The sequence below is a fragment of the Arachis hypogaea genome, chromosome 9, assembly GCF_003086295.3.
Source record: "Arachis hypogaea cultivar Tifrunner chromosome 9, arahy.Tifrunner.gnm2.J5K5, whole genome shotgun sequence".
NCBI classification, from domain to species: Eukaryota; Viridiplantae; Streptophyta; class Magnoliopsida; order Fabales; family Fabaceae; genus Arachis; species Arachis hypogaea.
In genome coordinates, this window is record NC_092044.1 from 62,721,042 (window position 1) to 62,740,118 (window position 19,077).

At 39.4% G+C, this 19,077-nt stretch overlaps 1 non-coding gene across 1 annotated transcript; it reads left to right on the forward strand.

The window, feature by feature from the left end:
* The first annotated feature begins 10,384 nt into the window (after positions 1-10,384).
* Positions 10,385-10,492, forward strand: LOC112713311 (small nucleolar RNA R71). The gene has a single exon (XR_003158285.1). It is a non-coding gene; the product is annotated as a small nucleolar RNA R71 (small nucleolar RNA).
* The last annotated feature ends 8,585 nt before the right edge of the window (positions 10,493-19,077 follow it).

The window sequence follows — 19,077 nt, forward strand, 5'->3', positions numbered from 1 at the left end:
GCGCAGGAGTTCCTCCCTGAATTTCCTGAAATTGGCTACTGGGCCAACCTAGAAGCATCTATCACCAAGTTGCAAGAAACTATGGAGCAACTTAAGGAAGAACAGCAGAATCAGAACTGCATGCTCTGCAAATTGCTGAAGGAACAAGAGAAGCAGGGGCATGAACTTCAAGAACTGAAACGCCAAAAATTCTCCCCTCAATTTGAGGGAGCATCCACTTCTCAAAATCAAGGTTGTTGAGTCCTAACTCTGTGAAAACCTCTATCATTAGGAGCCTATTTAATTTTTTTTTGTTTTTTGTTTTCTATTTTAGTATCATCTTATATCTATTTTTGAGTCTTGTTCTTAATTCATAATTAATAAAATTTAAAATTCATGTCTTAAAGCTATGAATATCCTATGAGTCCATCACCTCTCTTAAATGAAAAGTGCTTTAATCACACTCATTTAATTGGAGCTAAGTTTCCTTGATATTTTGGAGTCTATAGTATATTCTCTTCTTTTTATCCTACTTTGATTTTTAGTTGCTTGGGGACAAGCAACAATTTAAGTTTGGTGTTGTGATGAGCGGATAATTTATACGCTTTTTGGCATTGTTTTTAGTATGTTTTTAGTATATTTTAGTTAGTTTTTAGTATATTTTTATTAGTTTTTAGTTAAAATTCACTTTTCTGGACTTTACTATGAGTTTGTGTGTTTTTCTATGATTTCAGGTATTTTCTGGCTGAAATTGAGGGTCCTGAGCAAAAATCTGATTCAGAGACTGAAAAGGACTGCAGATGCTGTTGGATTCTGACCTCGCTGCACTCGAAGTGGATTTTCTGGAGCTACAGAAGCCCAATTGGCGCGCTCTTAACGGCGTTGGAAAGTAGACATCCTGGGCTTTCCAGCAATGTATAATAGTCCATACTTTGCCCGAGATTCGATGGCCCAAACCGGCGTGGCAAATCAGCCTCAGAATTTCCAGCGTTTAACGCTGGAACTGGCATAAAACTTGGAGTTAAACGCCCAAACTGGCATGAAAGCTGGCGTTTAACTCCAGAAAAAGTCTCTACAAATGAAAGCTTCAATGCTCAGCCCAAGCACACACTAAGTGGACCCAGAAGTGGATTTTTATGTCATTTACTCATTTCTGTATACCCTAGGTTACTAGTTCACTATTAATAGGATCTTTTGACATTGTATCTGTACCTCATGACACTTTAGACGTTTCTTTGTGTACTTCCTACGGCATGAGTCTCTAAACCCCATGGTTGGGGGTGAGGAGCTCTGCTGTGTCTTGATGGATTAATGCAATTACTACTGTTTTTCATTCAATTATGCTTGCTTCATTCTAAGATATTACTTGTTCTTAAACTGGATGAATGTGATGATCCGTGACACTCATCATCATTCTCAACTATGAACGTGTGCCTGACAACCACCTCCGTTCTACCTTAGATTAGGTAGATATCTCTTGGATTCTTTAATCAGAATCTTCGTGGAATAAGCTAGAACTGATGGCGGCATTCAAGAGAATCCGGAAGGTCTAAACCTTGTCTGTGGTATTCTGAGTAGGATTCAATGATTGAATGACTGTGACGAGCTTCAAACTCCTGAGGGCGGGGCGTTAGTGACAGACGCAAAAGAATCACTGGATTCTATTCCGGCCTGATTGAGAACCGACAGATGGATAGCCGTGCCGTGACAGGGTGTGTTGAACATTTCCACTGAGAGGATGGGAGGTAGCCACTGACAACGGTGAACATACAGCTTGCCATGGAAGGAGCCTTGCGTGCTTGAAGAAGAAGACAGTAGGAAAGCAGAGATTCAGAAGATGGAGCATCTCCAAAACCTCAACCTGTTCCCCATTACTGCAGAACAAGTACTTATTTTATGTTCTTTTACTTTTCACAATCAACCTTGATAATTATCGATATCCTGACTAAGATTTACAAGATAACCATAGTTTGCTTCAAGCCGACAATCTCCGTGGGATCGACCCTTACTCACGTAAGGTATTACTTGGACGACCCAGTGCACTTGCTGGTTAGTTGTGCGGGATTGCAAAGTGTGATTGCAATTTCGTGCACCAGTGGCCACTCCATATCATCCACAGACAAATGGGCAAGCTGAAGTCTCTAATAGAGAACTTAAAAGAATCCTAGAACGGACTGTGATTAACCGTAGAAGGGATTGGGCAAGAAGCTTGGATGATGCTCTGTGGGCATACAGAACAGCATTCAAGACCCCTATAGGGACCTCTCCATACCAGCTTGTGTATGGAAAGGCATGTCACTTGCCAGTGGAACTGGAATATAAGGCCTACTGGGCAACCAGATTCCTAAACCTTGATGCCATGTTAGCTGGAGAAAAATGATTGCTCCAGTTAAATGAGCTAGAGGAATTTAGACTCAATGCTTTCGAGAATGCAAAAATTTACAAAGAGAAAGCAAAAAAATGGCATGATAAGAAATTGTCATCCAGAGTCTTTGAGCCAGGGCAGAAAGTTCTGCTATTTAGTTCTAGGCTCAGATTATTCTCTGGAAAATTGAAATCCTGGTAGAAAGGACCATATGTGATTACAAGTGTGTCACCATATATATACGTAGAGCTATAGGATAATGATTCTAACAAAAAGTTCATTGTTAATGGACAGAGAGTTAAACATTATCTTGAAAGTAATTTTGAGCAAGAATGCTCAAAATTGAGACTTAACTAAAGCTCAGTAATAGTTCAGCTAAAGACAATAAAGAAGCGCTTGCTGGGAGGTAATCCAGCCATTTACAAAGCTTATTTGTTAATTAATTAATTTTTACAGGTATATGTCAAGTATCTTCAAGGTAAAATAGCAACTGCTTAAGTTCACAGAGTTACAAAAGGAATCAGAGGATAAAATAGCAAAAAAGGAAGCTCATTGGTGCGAAAAAACCAGTAAAAGCTGTTTTGGGCATTGAATGCCCAAAAGAAGCACCTACTGGGCGTTCAACGCCAGTAAGGATAGCCATCTGGGCGTTAAATGCCAGAAAGGAGCATCTTCTGGGCGTTGAATGCCAGAAAGAAGCACCTTCTGGGCGTTCAACGCCAGATTTGCAGCGTCCTGGGCATTCAGAAAAACGCCCAGTGACAAAGAAGTTCATGGCATTCAACGCCAGAAAGAAGCAACAGCTGGGCGTTGAACGCCTAGGAGAAGCTGCACATGGGCGTTAAATGCCCAAAACATGCAGTGTTTGGGCGTTTAACGCCAGGATGGTGGGGAGGAGGTAAATTCGTTTTTACTTCACAAAATTTTTAATTCTCTATATTTCAATTTATGATTTCTTGCATAAACATGTTCCAAACTATCATCCTTCAATTCCAAAAAAAAAATTTATCCTAATTTCTAAAAACCCTAATTTCTAAAATCCCTTTTTCAAAAATATCAAATATATCTTCATGCGTAAACACAAATCTTTTTCCAATCCAATCCAACTCTTTTCAAAACACAATTATCTTTTAAAATCTTTTTCAAATATTCAGATTTATCTTTTTCAAATATCAATCAAAACTTTAATTTTAAATTATATCTTTTTCTTATTTATCTTTTATAAATCATATCTTCTATCTTATCTTTTTAATATTTTCGAAAACCCACCCCCTCCCTTTAAAATCTACATTCGGCCTCCCTCCTCTCATCCACCATTCGACATTAGCTCTCCTTCTATCCCTCTCATTTCTTTTCTTTTGCTTGAGGACAAGCAAACCTCTAAGTTTGGTGTGTTCATCCCTTATCACAAAAACATACTCACTTAGATCATGGCTCCTAAAGGAAAACAATCCACTCGAAGAGGCAAGAAAGAGAGTATTCCAAAACCACTTTGGAATCAAGGGAAGTTCTTAACCAAAGAACATTCAGACCATTACTACAAAATAATGGGTTTAAGATCAGTGATCCTGGAAGTCAAGTTCGATCTGAAAGAAGATGAATATCCAGAGATCCAAGAGCAAATTCAAAATAGGAACTGGGAAATCCTAGCCAATCCTGAAACAAAAGTAGGAAGGAATATGGTTCAGGAGTTCTATGCTAATTTGTGGCAAACAGACAGGCAAAGAATATCTGGAACTGCCCTCTATGACTATTGGACCTTGGTCAGAGAAAATATTGTTCACATCCACCCTGACAAAATCAGGGAGATCTTTGAGCTGCCTCAGCTGAAAAATGACCCAGACTCCTTTAATAGGAGAATGATGAGAACAAATAAGGTCCTGGAAAAGATTCTAGAGGATATATGCATCCCTGGAGCCAGGTGGACCACCAGCACCATTGGCATCCCAATTCAACTCAAGAGAGAAGATCTCAAACTAGTCGCCAGAGGCTGGTTGGACTTCATTGGGCATTCTATATTGCCCACTGGCAACCGTTCTAAAGTCATTGTTAAAAGAGCTGTGATGATTCACTGCATCATGTTGGGAAGAGAAGTAGAAGTTCATCAACTAATCTCGTGTGAACTTTACAAAATAGCAAACAAGAACTCTAAAGATGCCAAATTGGCTTATCCAAGCTTAATTTCTATGCTCTGCAAAGATGCTGGAGTAAGGATGGGAATAACTGAGTATATCTCAGTTGAGCGGCCAATCACTAAAATATCAATGGAAAAACAACAGTTGCAGGATGACCCCATCAAGAGGAGAGCACAGGAATTCCTCCAAGAAATCCCTCAATTTGAATACTGGGAGCATCTTGAGGCATCTGTTTCCAAGTTGCAAGAAGCTTTGGACCAAATAAAGGAAGAACAGGATAATCAAAATAGCATGCTTTGCGAAATGCTTAGGGAACAAGAGGAGCAAGGGCGTGACTTGAGGGAACTGAAGCGTCAGAAATTAATTCTTGAAGGACCAAGCACCCCACAGACTAGAGGAACATCCACTTCCCAAAATACAGGTTGTTGAGTTCTAATCTTAGCTTTAACTCTGTGATAGTTGTTACTATAGGAATTTACCTTAGAAGTTATATAGGAGTAGTGGTAATTAGTATATCTATTTTGATTTTATTTCCAATTAAGTTATAATTTATTTTTCTCATCATCATCAAATATGAATAAAATAGTAGATTTTTAAAATAAAGAGGTAATTTATATCCTTCGAGTTCTTAATAAGAAAAATTATAATTAATTATATGTGGTGGCAATACTTTTTGTCTTCTGAATGAATGCTTGAACAGTGCATATTTTTTATCTTGAATTTTATGAATGTTAAAATTATTGGCCCTTGAAAGAATGAGGAACACGAGAAATATTACTGCTGATCTGAAAAATTATGAATTTGATTCTTAAAGCAAGAAAAAGCAGTGAAAAAAAAAGAAGAGAGAGCAAGAGGTAGAAAAAGCCAATAGCCCTTTAAACCAAAAGTCAAGGATGAAAAGGATCCAAGGCTTTGAGCATCAATGGATAGGAGGGCCCAAGGAAATAAATCCAGGCCTAAGCGGCTAAATCAAGCTGTCCCTAACCATGTGCTTGTGACATTCAGGTCCAAGTGAAAAGCTTGAGACTAAGTGGTTAAAGTCGTGATCCAAGGCAAAAGAGTGTGCTTAAGAACTCTGGACACCTCTAATTTGGGGACTTGAGCAAAGCTAAGTCACAATCTAAAAAGGTTCACCCAGTTATGTGTCTATGGCATTTATGTATCCGGTGGTAATACTGGAAAACAAAGTGCTTAGGGTCACGGCCAAGACTCATAAAGTAGCTGTGTTCAAGATTCAACATACTACACTAAGAGAATCAATAATACTATCTGAATTCTGAGTTCCTATATATGCCAATCATTCTGAATTTCAAAGGATAAAGTGAGATGCCATAACTGTTCAGAAACAAAAAGCTACTAGCCCCGCTAATCTAAATTAGAATCTGAGCTTCACTTAAAACTCTGAGATATTATTGCTTCTTAATTTCTTTTTATCCTATTTTATTTATCTAGTTGCTTGGGGACAAGCAACAGTTTAAGTTTGGTGTTGTGATGAGCGGATATTTTATACGCCTTTTGGGGGTAATTTCATATAGATTTTAGCATGCTTTAATTAGTTTTTAATAGAATTTTATTAGTTTTTAAGCAAAAATCATATTTCTGGACTTTACTATGAGTTTGTGTGTTTTTCTGTGATTTCAGGTATTTTCTAGCTGAAATTGAGGGAGCAGAGCAAAATTCTGATTTAGGCTGAAAGGACTCATCCCAATGGGTGTCTTGTATGCTGTTCTATATGCCCACAGTGCATCTTGTAGTCTGGTGCTCCAGTCTTTTCTGTGAGGCTTTACTATCTTTTGCAAGATACGTTTAATTTCTCTGTTTGACACCTCGGCTTGCCCATTAGTTTGGGGATGGTAAGCTGTTGCAACTTTATGGATTATCCCATGCTTCTTCATCAATCCGGTTAGTCTCCTGTTACAAAAATGGGTGCCTTGATCGCTCACGATCGCTCGTGGTGATCCAAAGCGGCATATAATATGGTTTCTCACAAAGGAAACAACAGTGTTAGCATCATCAGTGCGGGTAGGAATTGCTTCCACCCATTTGGAAACGTAATCTACAGCTAATAATATATAAAAATATCCACTAGAATTTGGAAATGGACCCATGAAGTCAATGCCCCAAACATCAAAAATTTCACAGAAAAGCATATATTGTTGAGGCATCTCATCCCTCTTGGATATGTTACCAAATTTCTGGCATGGGTGACAAGATTTACAAAACTCAGCAGCATCTCTAAAAAGAGTAGGCCACCAGAATCCACAGTCTAAGATCTTTCTAGCTATTCGTTGAGGGCCAAAATGTCCTCCACTCTCAGATGAGTGACAGGCCTCTAAAATGGACTGGAATTCTAATTGAGGTACACAACATCTAATTATCTGGTCAGCGCCACATCTCCATAAATATGGGTCATCCCATATATAATATTTAGACTCGCTTTTCAGCTTGTCTCTTTGATGTTTAGAAAAATGTGGAGGAAATGTGCGGCTAACTAAATAATTAGCAATAGGTGCATACCAAGGGACTACTTCAAATACTGCTTGCAGGTTGTCAAAAGGAAAATTATCATCTATAGAAGTAGAATCATCTTTAATATGTTCAAGGTGACTCAAGTGGTCTGCAACTAAATTTTGATTACCACTCCTATCCTTGATTTCTAAATCAAACTCTTGTAACAATAGCAAGTAGCTCTTTCTCAGTAGTAGTATAATTGGACTGGCAGTGCCTAAAGTCTTAGACGCATAGGCAATAACAAAAGGATTCTTACCTTCTCGCTGAGCCAGCACTGCTCCTACCGCATGGTTGGAAGCATCACACATGATTTCAAATGGCTGGCTCCAATCGGGTCCTCTCACAATTGGAGCTTGAGTTAGAGCAGTCTTTAGCTTATCAAATGCTTGTTTGCAATCTTCACTGAACTCAAACTCAATATCCTTTTGTAGTAATCTGGATAAGGGAAGTGCCACCTTACTAAAATCCTTAATAAATCTCCTGTAGAAACCTGCATGGCCAAGGAACGAACGGACTTCCCTCACAGAAGAGGGGTAAGGTAGACTAGAAATAACATTCACCTTTGCTGGGTCTACAGAAATGCCATTATTAGATACCACATGTCCCAATACAATCCCTTGCTTTACCATAAAGTGGCATTTTTCGAAATTCAATACAAGGTTTGTATTAATACATCTATCTAATACTCTAGATAATCCATCTAAGCAAAGGTTAAAAGAATCACCATAAACGCTAAAATTGTCCATAAAAACTTCCATACAGTCCTCAATAAGATTAGAGAAAAGACTCATCATGCACCTTTGGAAAGTAGCTGGTGCATTGCACAAGCCAAAGGGCATTCTTTTATAAGCATAGGTCCCAAAAGGACATGTAAAAGTAGTCTTTTCCTGATCCTTAGGAGCTATATGAATCTGGAAATAACCTGTGTAACCATCTAAAAAGCAATAATGTGATTTACCTGACAGGCGATCCAGCATTTGATCAATGAATGGAAGTGGATAGTGATCCTTACGAGTAGCTTGGTTGAGACGTCTGTAATCAATGCAGACTCTCCAAGCATTCTGAACTCTAGTTGCTATGAGCGCTCTATGCTCATTTTTCACTGTAGTGACTCTGGACTTCTTGGGCACCACTTGCACTGGGCTTACCCATTCACTGTCTGAAATGGGATATATGATACCGGCCTCCAATAGTCTGGTCACTTCCTTTTTGACAACTTCCAAGTTGGTAGGATTCAATCTTCTTTGTGGTTGATGGACAGGTCTTGCTCCCTCTTCTAAAAATATTCTGTGCTCGCATATTTGAGGGTTGATTCCCACTATGTCTGCCAAACTCCACCCTATTGCCTTCTTATGCTTCCTCAACACATCAAGTAGCTGTTCTTCTTGTTGAGAAGTCAGTTCTCTTGCAATAATAACTAGAAGCTTCTGCTCATCCTCAAGGTAAGCATATTTAAGATGTGGAGGGAGAGGTTTCAATTCTAACTTTTGATCATGGACAGGCTCTGGGTTATCTGGGGCTTGTGAAAATGGCGAAGTGTCCTCATTGTCAGTTAAGAGGGTCCCCACACTTGGACCTTGTCCAGTGTGCCTCTCTTCAAACTCTTCCTTTTGAACTTCAGCCACACTTTCGTCTATGACATCACAGTGGAAGATAGAACGATCTTCTGGGGGGTTGTCAATGACTCTATTCAGATTGAAGATTACTATGCGGCCATTGATTTCAAAGGAGTATGTCCCTGAAAAAGCATCCAATTTGAATTTTGATGTCTTCAGGAATGGTCTTCCAAGTAGGATTGATGATGGCTTATCTGAATCATTATGGGGCATTTCCAAGATATAAAAATCAGTGGGAAATGTGAGCCCTTTAATGTTCACCAAAACATCTTCAGCAACTCCAGCAACTGTAATAATGCTTTTATCTGCTAACACAAAACGAGCTGCCGACCTTTTTAAGGGAGGGAGCCTTAAAACATCATATATAGACAAAGGCATTATATTGACACATGCTCCTAAATCACACATGCAATCATAAATTACTACACCACCAATAGTACAACTAACTTTGCAAGGACCTGGATCACTACATTTTTCAGGTAATCCTCCCATTAAAGCAGATATAGAACTACCTAAAGGAATAGTTTCTAATTCAGTAATTTTATCTTTATGGATACATAAGTCTTTTAGAAACTTTGCATATTTAGGTACCTGCTGAATAACATCAAAAAGGGGAACAGTTACCTCAACCTTTTTGAATATTTCTACCATTTTAGCTACTTCCTAGGCTTTCTTGCAAGTTGTGGAAATGGAATGGGAGTAGTGTTTTCTGTGGTGCCTGCACCTTTTTGTGCCTCTTCCTGTGGTTGAGCTATCTCTTCTTCAGCTATGTCCTGTATATCTTCTTCCTCTTCAACATCTTCGATTTCTACCACCTCTTCAGCTGAGGCGTATTCTGGTGAGCGTGGGTCCTCCTGATTCCTCTCCTGCAGCGTGGTTCCGGACCTCAGTGTGATGGCATTAATGCCTCCCTTTGGATTGGGTAATGGTTGAGAGGGGATTCCAGTGGTGCTTGAAGGTTGGTTACTGGAATTTTGTGCTGAACCAAGTTGTGTCATAAAAGCTTGCAGAGTAGAGGTGAAACCATTCAGACTGGCGTTAATACTGTTCATGATGGTATTTTCCATGGCCAGTTGTCTTTTCTCAAAAGCTTGTAATAATTCTTCATTAGAAGATACAGAAGAATGAGTAAATTGAGAGGTTTGCTGCTGGTTGTTCGGTGGTCCTTGGTTTTGCCTTAGGTGAGGTGCTCGGTAAGGTTGATTTTGCTGCCTGTTGTTGTAATTATTCAACCTCTGATTTCCCTGATTATCTCTGCCTCCCCTATTATTATTGTCCCTTCAATTCTGGTTTGAATTGTTCTGCCATCCATGGTTATTATTTCCACTTTGATTGTGCCCTTGGTTGGGGCGGTCATAGAAGTTGTGAGTGGATGCCACCATGTTGTCTTCGTGTTGGAGCTGCGGGCATTCATCAGTGTAATGGCTGTAATCAGCACAAATTCCACAAATTCTTTGTGGAACTAGTTATTGGTTTTGCTGTGGTTGAGTTTGTTGAGCTTGTTGATTTAACTGCATTTGCTTCAGCAGGTTGGTCATTTCACAGATGCTTCGATTTAGAGCAGCAGTCTTTATGCCAGAAGATACTTCTGCAATGGCCCTTGAACGACCTTGCTTCTGTCTGTGATTCCAAGTAGATTCAGCTAAATCACTGATCAATTGCCAAGCTTCATCAGTGGTCTTGTACTTCTTCATAGACCCATTGCTGGCACATTCCAATGTGATCTTATCTTGGGGCCTGATACCTTGTGTGACATAGCTGAGTAGCACGATCTTGTCAATCATGTGGTGGGGGCATGCTTCCAGAAGATTATTGAAGCGCTCCCAGTATTCAAAGAGAGTATCATTGTCATCCTGAACAATTGTAGAGATATCCTTCCTCAGTTTATCAGTAACTTCAGATGGGAAGAATTTCTCCAGGAACTCCTTTCTGAGTGTATCCCAGTTGGATACGTTTGCTAGAGGTTGAGTGTAGTATCACTCTCTTGCTTTTCCGTCAAGAGCGAACGGAAAAGCTTTCAGCAGAATTGAAGTTTCATCAGCGCCATCACGTCTGACAGTAGAACAGGCTGCTTGGAAATCTCTCAAGTGCTTGATAGGCTCTTGAGCAGGTAGGCCATGAAACTTTGGCATCAAATTTAGCAGTGCGGTCATTATTTCAAAATCCGTAGCTACCGCTGGATGATGCGCTTGAAACAGTTGCAGTGTAAAATCAGGAGCTCCTTCCTCCTGAATGGTAATTCTTCTAGCTGCCATATTTTCTGCACGTAAAACAACCGAATCAGTAGAACGGGGGCTGGTTTCTTCCTCAGATTCACTTTCAGATCCGCCCTCAGAGCGGACTAACCTACAATGTTCTCGCCTTATTCGGGAAATTGTTCTTTCAATTTCAGGATCGAATATTAACAAGCGCGGATCAGGAAGTGAACATGTCATTTGACAGAAGAAACACGCAGCTCATAGTAGCAAAATTAAAGAAAATGCAAATAAATAAATTCTAATTAATAAAATAAGCACTCTATTGCAACTCCCCGGCAACGGCGCCAAAAATTGATGAGGATGCAGAAGATGGTGAATTAAAAATTTATTAAAATGGTTACGTTGCAAGTATAGTTCTTAACTCACCGAAAATCTGCCTATCAATTTAGAAATATGTCACTGAAAGTTTAAATTAAAATTACTGGGAGTTTTAAGTCCCAGGTCGTCTCCCAACGAGTTACAGAAAAGTGTGCTGTATTATTAATCAGATATTCCAAAAAAAGTTGAGCTAAGTAAATTGGGATTTAAATTGAGGAATTTAAATAATAAAAATGAAAGGCCTTGATTGGGAATTGATTGGTTAGACTCTCTATCATTGATGGTGTGATTGTAAGATTAATTTATAATTAATAGTTGTTCTGTTTGGTTATCCCTTACTAGATAAGTGAAAGTCAAACAAGTGTAAATGCCAGATCTGTTCACAAGTTGCAACCCACTTAGTTTAAAGGAATTGGCGTCGGTGACAGGATAGCGATCCAACATTTAACCCAATTACAAATTTTTTCTTTCAATCCTTCCAACTCAAGAGTTCCCTTTAATCAACTCCCCATCTAGTAATAAAACTACTCACGCATTGTAAATAAAGAATTCATGGCACATGAAAGGGAATTAAAAGAAGACATGATTATTGGAATGGAAATTAAATTAAAAAGAAATAATCCTTGCATTAATTAATCATAAAAATATCTGAATGACAAAATTGAACATAACAAAGAACATGGAAGAATAAAACCAAGTTAAGAGAGCAAACTAGGGTGATGAAGTCTTGATGAGGAAAATAACTCTTCTCGATGTTCCAATGCTAAGATCAATTGAAAATTAAAATTCTCAAAACTAGAGAGAAAAACCTAAGAGAGTCAAAAACTAGATCTAAACTACTCAATGAATGTGTCTCTTGTTTCTGCATATTCTCTGACTCTAGTCTGCTTTTCCGGGCCGAAAAACTGGGCCGAAATAGGGTCCAAAGTCGCTGGTTTCAGATTCTGCAGTTTATGCAGATCGCGCATGTCACGCGATCGCATCGTCCATGCGTACGCATCGCTAGCGCTTTTCCTCTTCACGCATTCGCATCGCCCACGTTACCGCGTTGCTTGTGCTTTCCAATCCGCGCAGCCGCGCAAGCCATGCGGCCGCGTCACTGCGATTTGCGCTCCTTCGCGCGGTCGCTTGAGCCATGCGACCGCGTCACTTTTCGCTGGTTATCTTCTCAAATTCTTATGTTCCTTCCATGTTTGCTAGCTTCCTCTCCAATCTCTATCTCATTCATGCCCTATAAAGCCTGAAACACTTGACACACAGATTACGTCATCGAATGGAATAAAGGAGAATTAAAATTAAATAATTAAAGTCTCTAGGAAGCAATTTTCAAACATGTAATAAATTCAGGAAGGAAATCTAAATGCATGCTAAATTGATGAATAAGTGGGTAAAGATCACGACAAAACCACACAATTAAACACAATATAAACTATAAAATAGTGGTTTATCAACCACACTAGCTCTATTCTACGACTTAAGCATAAAACTCAGAGTAGTAGGGTATTACATTATCGTATCAGAGTAGTTCGTTCCTATAGAGCCTAAGGACAGACTGATTATGCTTCTGTGCATTCTCTGTGCATGTGTCTATGTGCTAGTAGGATATCTAACTGATATATGTGGCGTAAACGTTCATGAGCATGCATTTGGGACTTAAAGCACTGGATTTGTGATATTGAGACTAATCAACTTAATATCACTTGATTGGTGTGTATAGGGACCAGATGTTGTCTCGCAGACGCGGATGCATGTGAGGTAGAGCCAGACTAGGCAATGCGATGCCTGAAGCGACAGGAAATATTCCTAACCCTGTAGACTTCATGGCCACCTTAGAAAATATGGCCACGTAATGCAAGTGACAGCTGAAGCCCTGGGAAACAAGATAAATAATGGAAATAATTGCAATAATGGTGATAATGGCCCTATGTCACTTTTTTCCTTCTTGAAGGTTCATCCTCCGACATTCAGAGGAACCTCGAACCCTACTAATGCGGATAATTGGATACAAGCTATTGAGTGAGCATTACAGGCTCAGAAGGTTCCTGATGAACAGTGGGTTGAGTTTGGAACCTACCAGCTACACGGTGAAGCCCAGCATTGGTGGCAATGCGTGAGGCATATCTTGCAGCCTGATGGGTTGTGATCTCCTGGGAGTTGTTCCGAGAAGAATTCTATAAGAAATATTTTCCCAACTCAATTAGAAATGCTAAAGAACTTGAACTACTTCAGCTGAAACAGGGCCAGATGACCATTACTGAGTACACAAGCAAATTTGAGGAACTGTGTCGCTTTTCACAAATCTGTCAGGGAGCTCCTAAGGACTTTGCTGAGTGGATGTGCATAAAATATGAAGGAGGCCTTCGGAGTGATCTTCAGATATTTATAGCACCTATGGTGATTCGGGTGTTCTCTGAGCTTGTGAATAAGAGCACGGTGCCTGAGGAGTGTGTCAGAAGGGCTGCAGTAGAAAAAGGGAATATAAGGATACCATTCCAGAGGACTACAGGGAGGAATTTTGCACCTGAGGGCAGACAGTTCAAGCATGGTGGCTTTGTCCCTCAGAATAACTAGGGACAAGGCAACTTCAGGAGGCCTAATACCAATGCTAATCAGGAAGAAGACAGGGGAAGCAGCCACAGTAGGATTTGAGTTGTCACAGATGTGAAAAGTTTCATTTGGGGCCATATAGGTTTGGGACTGGAGTCAATTATTCCTGTGGGGAGCCTGGACAATTGGCTAATAGTTACCCAGAGAAGAAGAGGAATGAGACAGGTAGAGTACAGCAGCCAGGGAGAGTATATACTACTTCTACAGTAGATGCTGATGGGTCAGAGACATTGATCCGAGGTAATTGTGAGATAACTGGTAAAATTTTGAATGCCTTGTTTGATTCTGGAGCTTCACATTCATTTATTGCATTTGAGAAGGCTGATGAGTTAGGATTGAAAATAGTAGTCATAGGATATGATTTAAAGGTGTATAATGCTACCCACGAGGCTATGATGACTAGGTTAGGGTGCCCCCAAGTTCTATTTTGAATACAACAGCGTGAATTCGTGATGACTTAATTTGTCTGCCAATGACTGGTCTTGATCTCATTTTGGGGTTGGACTGGTTATCCAAGAACCATGTTCTACTTGATTATTCCACAAAATCAGTGTGTTTTATGCCCGAGGACACAGAAGGGCCGGTTGTAGCAAATAGCTACTACCTGAATTCTATGAAGGTGAATTGTTCTCGAGCCAAATGCCAGGGTATATTGTTGCTAACTGTGGGTGTTTCGGGTGATGATCAAAGCTTGGAGCAAATTCCGGTTGTGTGTGAGTTTCTGGAGGTGTTTCCTGAGGACATTGATGAGTTTCCACCTAACCGAGAGGTTGAGTTTGCTATTGAGTTGGTGTTGATGACATGTCATCATATACCTATTTTTCTATGCTTTTAATACAAGAAATTGATAATTTGTGCTTAAATATTGAATGCTTTTGTACTTAAATGATATATTTTCTTGATATTTTAATTTTATAAATCTTGTAGGAAATAAGAAGAAAAAGAAGCAAAGAAGCACAAAAAAGGAGAAAAAAAGAGCTTTGGGACACACTTTGAAGTTGGAGCACACTTTGGAGCCTTAGGCCACGCTTTTAAAAGTGTGGCCCATGACCAAATTAAAGAGGAAAACAACCAGCACGCACACTGCCCTGCCCTTGCCAAGGGCAGGGCAGAATCGTGATGCACATTGAGGTTGGAAGCAAGAATTTCACTAAGGTAAAATCTGGGCGCTCACAGCATGACCATGCCTCCTTCAAAGGGCTATAACTTGAGCTACAGACGTCCAATTGATGTGCTTCCAGTTGCGTTGGAAAGCTGACATTCAGAGCTTTCCAACGATATATAGCAATCCATATTTGGCGTACAATTGAGGCAGGAACGAGAGGCATCTTTAAGGGCAAAAAATAAGCGAAAATAAACTAAAGTGCTTCCACCAAGGCTCGAAGCTGGAGCCTCACTCCAAAACAAAGTAGCGCTCAATTTTCTGCCCTGCCCTCTTGGAGAGCAGGGCAATGTCGTGCTCTTCATGGAAAATCAAGAAAAAAATTGCTCCACAAGTGCTTTCACCAAGTTTCAAACCAAGCACCTAAGGGGAGTGAGGAGGGCATCATGACACGGTCCAAGGAAGTGAGTGCGCAAGACACACATGCAAGGCAACATTGCCCTGCCCTCCACAAGGGCAGGGCAGCATCTTCACACACCAAGCTCGCACGCACAAGCACCAGCACGCACACTTTCCTGCCCTGCCCTCGACAAGGGCAGGGCAGCCTCCTGGGAGCAACATGGGCCAAAATTTAACCAAAATTTCATTTAAATTCAAGTCTTCTCCAAATTGAATCAAGGCCAACCAAACCCATTTCTCCTCAAATCCAAAGCAAGCAAAGCCCACATCATCACTCAAAGGCACATGGATCAATTAAATTAGGATTTTCATTTTTGTAATTTGTTTTAATTTCATTTTCATTTTTCACTTTGAAAAGCCTATATAAAGGCATCACTCTCATTTCAGAAGGGGAGCTCCATTAGAAAGCTCTCTTAGTTTTCATTTTCGTTTTGGATCTTGGGTGAAGAATTGAAGAACTTCTGTTTCAATCTCACCTTGAGATCTCTTCTTTAGTTTTCTGCATAATTGAATTCTACTTTCTATTCATTTCTTCTTCTTCTGCGATTTATGCAATTTGCTTTCCTTAATTTCTTTTGCAATTGTTCTTGTTGGATCAAGGAAGGATTTGAGATCTAGACTTGTTATCTAGTCTCCTCCACTCCTGAGATCTTCAATCACTTTTAAATTGCTGCAACTTAAGCATTGCTTTTCTGTTCTAAATTCTTTAAGGCATTTTTACTTTTCTGTTAAGATCTAGTTCCATTGAATCAATCCTCTACTCTTCTACTTGTTGCAATTTATTTTTCCTTGATTAATTTCTTCAAACCCACATCCCTGATCCATTTAAGATTCAAGCAATTTACATTTCTTGTCATTTAAGTTTCTGCAATTTACATTGCTTGTTCTTTAAGCTTCCTGCCTATTTACATTCTGCACTTTAAGTTCATTGCTATTTACATTTTGCTGCCACAATTCTCACTTAAATGTTAGCTTGACTAAACTAATCACCCACTAAAGTTGCTTGATCCATCAATCCCTGTGGGATCGACCTCACTCTTGTGAGTTATTATTACTTGATGCGACCCGGTATACTTGCCGGTTGGATTTGTGTGTTGGAAATTCATTTTTCCACAAAAACACCATCAAGTGTCTGGGGCCGGACCGATCTCGAGTGCTCCTTATAGGATGTCACCTCTAGAAATGGCCGAGTTGAAGTCTCAATTGGAGGATCTATTTGATAAAAACTTTATCCGATTGAGTGTCTCTCTGTGGGGTGCACCAGTATTACTGGTGAAGAAGAAAGATGAGAGTATGCGTTTATGTGTTGATTATCAGCAGTTGAATAAGATTACTGTGAAGAATAAGTATCCGTTGCCAAGGACTGACGACTTGATGGACCAGTTACTGGTAGCCGGTGTGTTCTCTAAGATTGATTTACGTTCCGTGTACCATCAGATAAGGGTCAGAGATGAGGATATTCCCAAAACTGCCTTTAGAACGCGCTATGGCCACTATTAATACACAATGATGTCCTTTGGAATGACTAATGCTCTGGTGATATTCATGGATTATATGAACAGGATTTTTCATCCGTATCTGAATAAGTTTGTGGTTGTGTTTATCTGAATAAGTTTATCTACTCTAAGATAGAGGATGAGCATGCAGCGCACTTACGAATAGTGCTACAAATCCTGAAGGATAGGAAGTCATATGCCAAGCTATCTAACTGTGAATTCTAGAAGTCTGAAGTGAAATTTCTTGGTCACGTGGTGAGTAAGCAAGGAATATTAGTGGATTAGGAGTTTCTTAGGCTTGGAGGTGACGTGCAGAAAATTACCGATTAAGAATTTATAATGGAAAGTAGCGTTGCAAGTACAGTTCTTAATCGATGAAAATTCCATGTATCAATTTAAAAGGGGTTTGTCACAAATTAAGAATAAAATACTGGAAGTAGAATTCCCAGGTCCTCTCCCAACGAGTTGCTGAGAGAGTGCTATTTATTGGTCAGGAGATTTCTGAAAAAATTTGGAGTTTAGGGAATGGGCAAATAAATGATTATAAATTAAAGCAATGGAAATTAAAAATGGATTTTATGTAGTTGAAATAATAGCCTTGACTAGGAGAAGATTAATCAGAAGTTCTATCCTTGTTGGATTTTCCCAAGAGTAATAGTAACAGGTTATTATTTTTACTTAGTTAACCCTTATCGAATAAAGGAAAGTCAAGTAATTGAGCCAACTCTTATTCACAAGTCCTAATCTTCTCCCTTGGGAAGAATTAGCGTTAGTAACTAGAGAGCCAGCCAACAACTTCCAATTACTAGTCAACTCTTGAGTATTCCAACTCAAGGGTCTCCTATTAATCAACTCCAAAGTCAAGTTGAGAACCTACTTCATTGATAGGGATGCCATTTTTGCATGCATGTAAAGGGAGTATGAAGAAGACATGGTAATAAAACTCAATTGAATATAATCAACAAATAATGAAATTAAAACAGAAAAATATCCTTGCATTAATTAATTCCATAATCAAAGGTATCCATATATAACTATGAATAAGGTAAATGGGAAATAAAAGAGTAAGGAAATAGAAAACAAACTATAATGATAGAAACTTTAATGGAGGTAGTAACTCTTCTCAATGTCCAATCCAAAAGCATAAAACTAGAAAAAATATGAATATGAAGAACCCTAGAGGAAGGGGTAAATTCTCTCTAAGATTCTCAAAACTAAAACTAAACCTAATGATTGAGAATGTGTGAATGTACGTTGAGTCCCTGTTGTCCCCTGGCTCTAGCCTGTGTTTCTGGGCCGAAAACTGGGTCCAAACTTAGCCCAAAATCGCCCTCAGTGTCGTCTGCAATTTTTGCACGTGACGCATGTCACGCGTACGCGTCAAGTACGCGTGCGCATCGATGGTTCTTTGTGTGTGTCACGCGTATGCGTTAAGTACGCGTCCGCGTCGCTATGGACCAAATTATGCGCGCGCGTGAGCCACTCATGCGCATTGATTCTCGCTGGTCAGCTCCTTCGTTTCTTGTATTCCTTCTATTTTTGCAAGCTTCCTTTCCATCCTCTAAGCCATTCCTGCCCTATAAAGCGTGAAAACACTTAACACACGGATCACGACATCGAATTGTATAAAGGGGAATAAAAAATGCACGATTTAAGGGCATAGAAAGCAAGTTTTCAACTATAGAACAAAATTGGGAAGGATTTGTAAAACCATGCAGTTTGTATGAATTAGTGTGCTAAGCATTGATAAAAACTACTCAATTTAGCACAAGATAAACCATAAAATAATGGTTTATCAATCTCCTCATACTTAAATATTAGCATGTCATCATGCTAAAGTCAAGGAGATCAAAAGAATGAATGGGGAAAACAAGACTCATGCAGTGCAACCTATGTATATGAATGCAACTACATGCTAAGATGTTTCTACCTACATGGTAAAAAGTAAACAAGTATTCCAAGACAAACATAAATCAGATTCCACAATTTCAAATAACACAATAAGAAGCAAGTAAACTGGTAAGAAGATAACTCATGAAAGCTGGGAACATAGAATCAAGCATTGAACCCTCACTGGGAAAGTATATGCACTCTAATCACTCAGTTGTTTAGGGTTAATCCACTCTAGTCTCCTCTAGTCATGTTTCTTAAAGCTTTTCTCTTCATCTAACCAATCAACAAATATCTAGTGTACAAATGCAAACATCATGAGGTCTTTTCAAGGTTGTAAT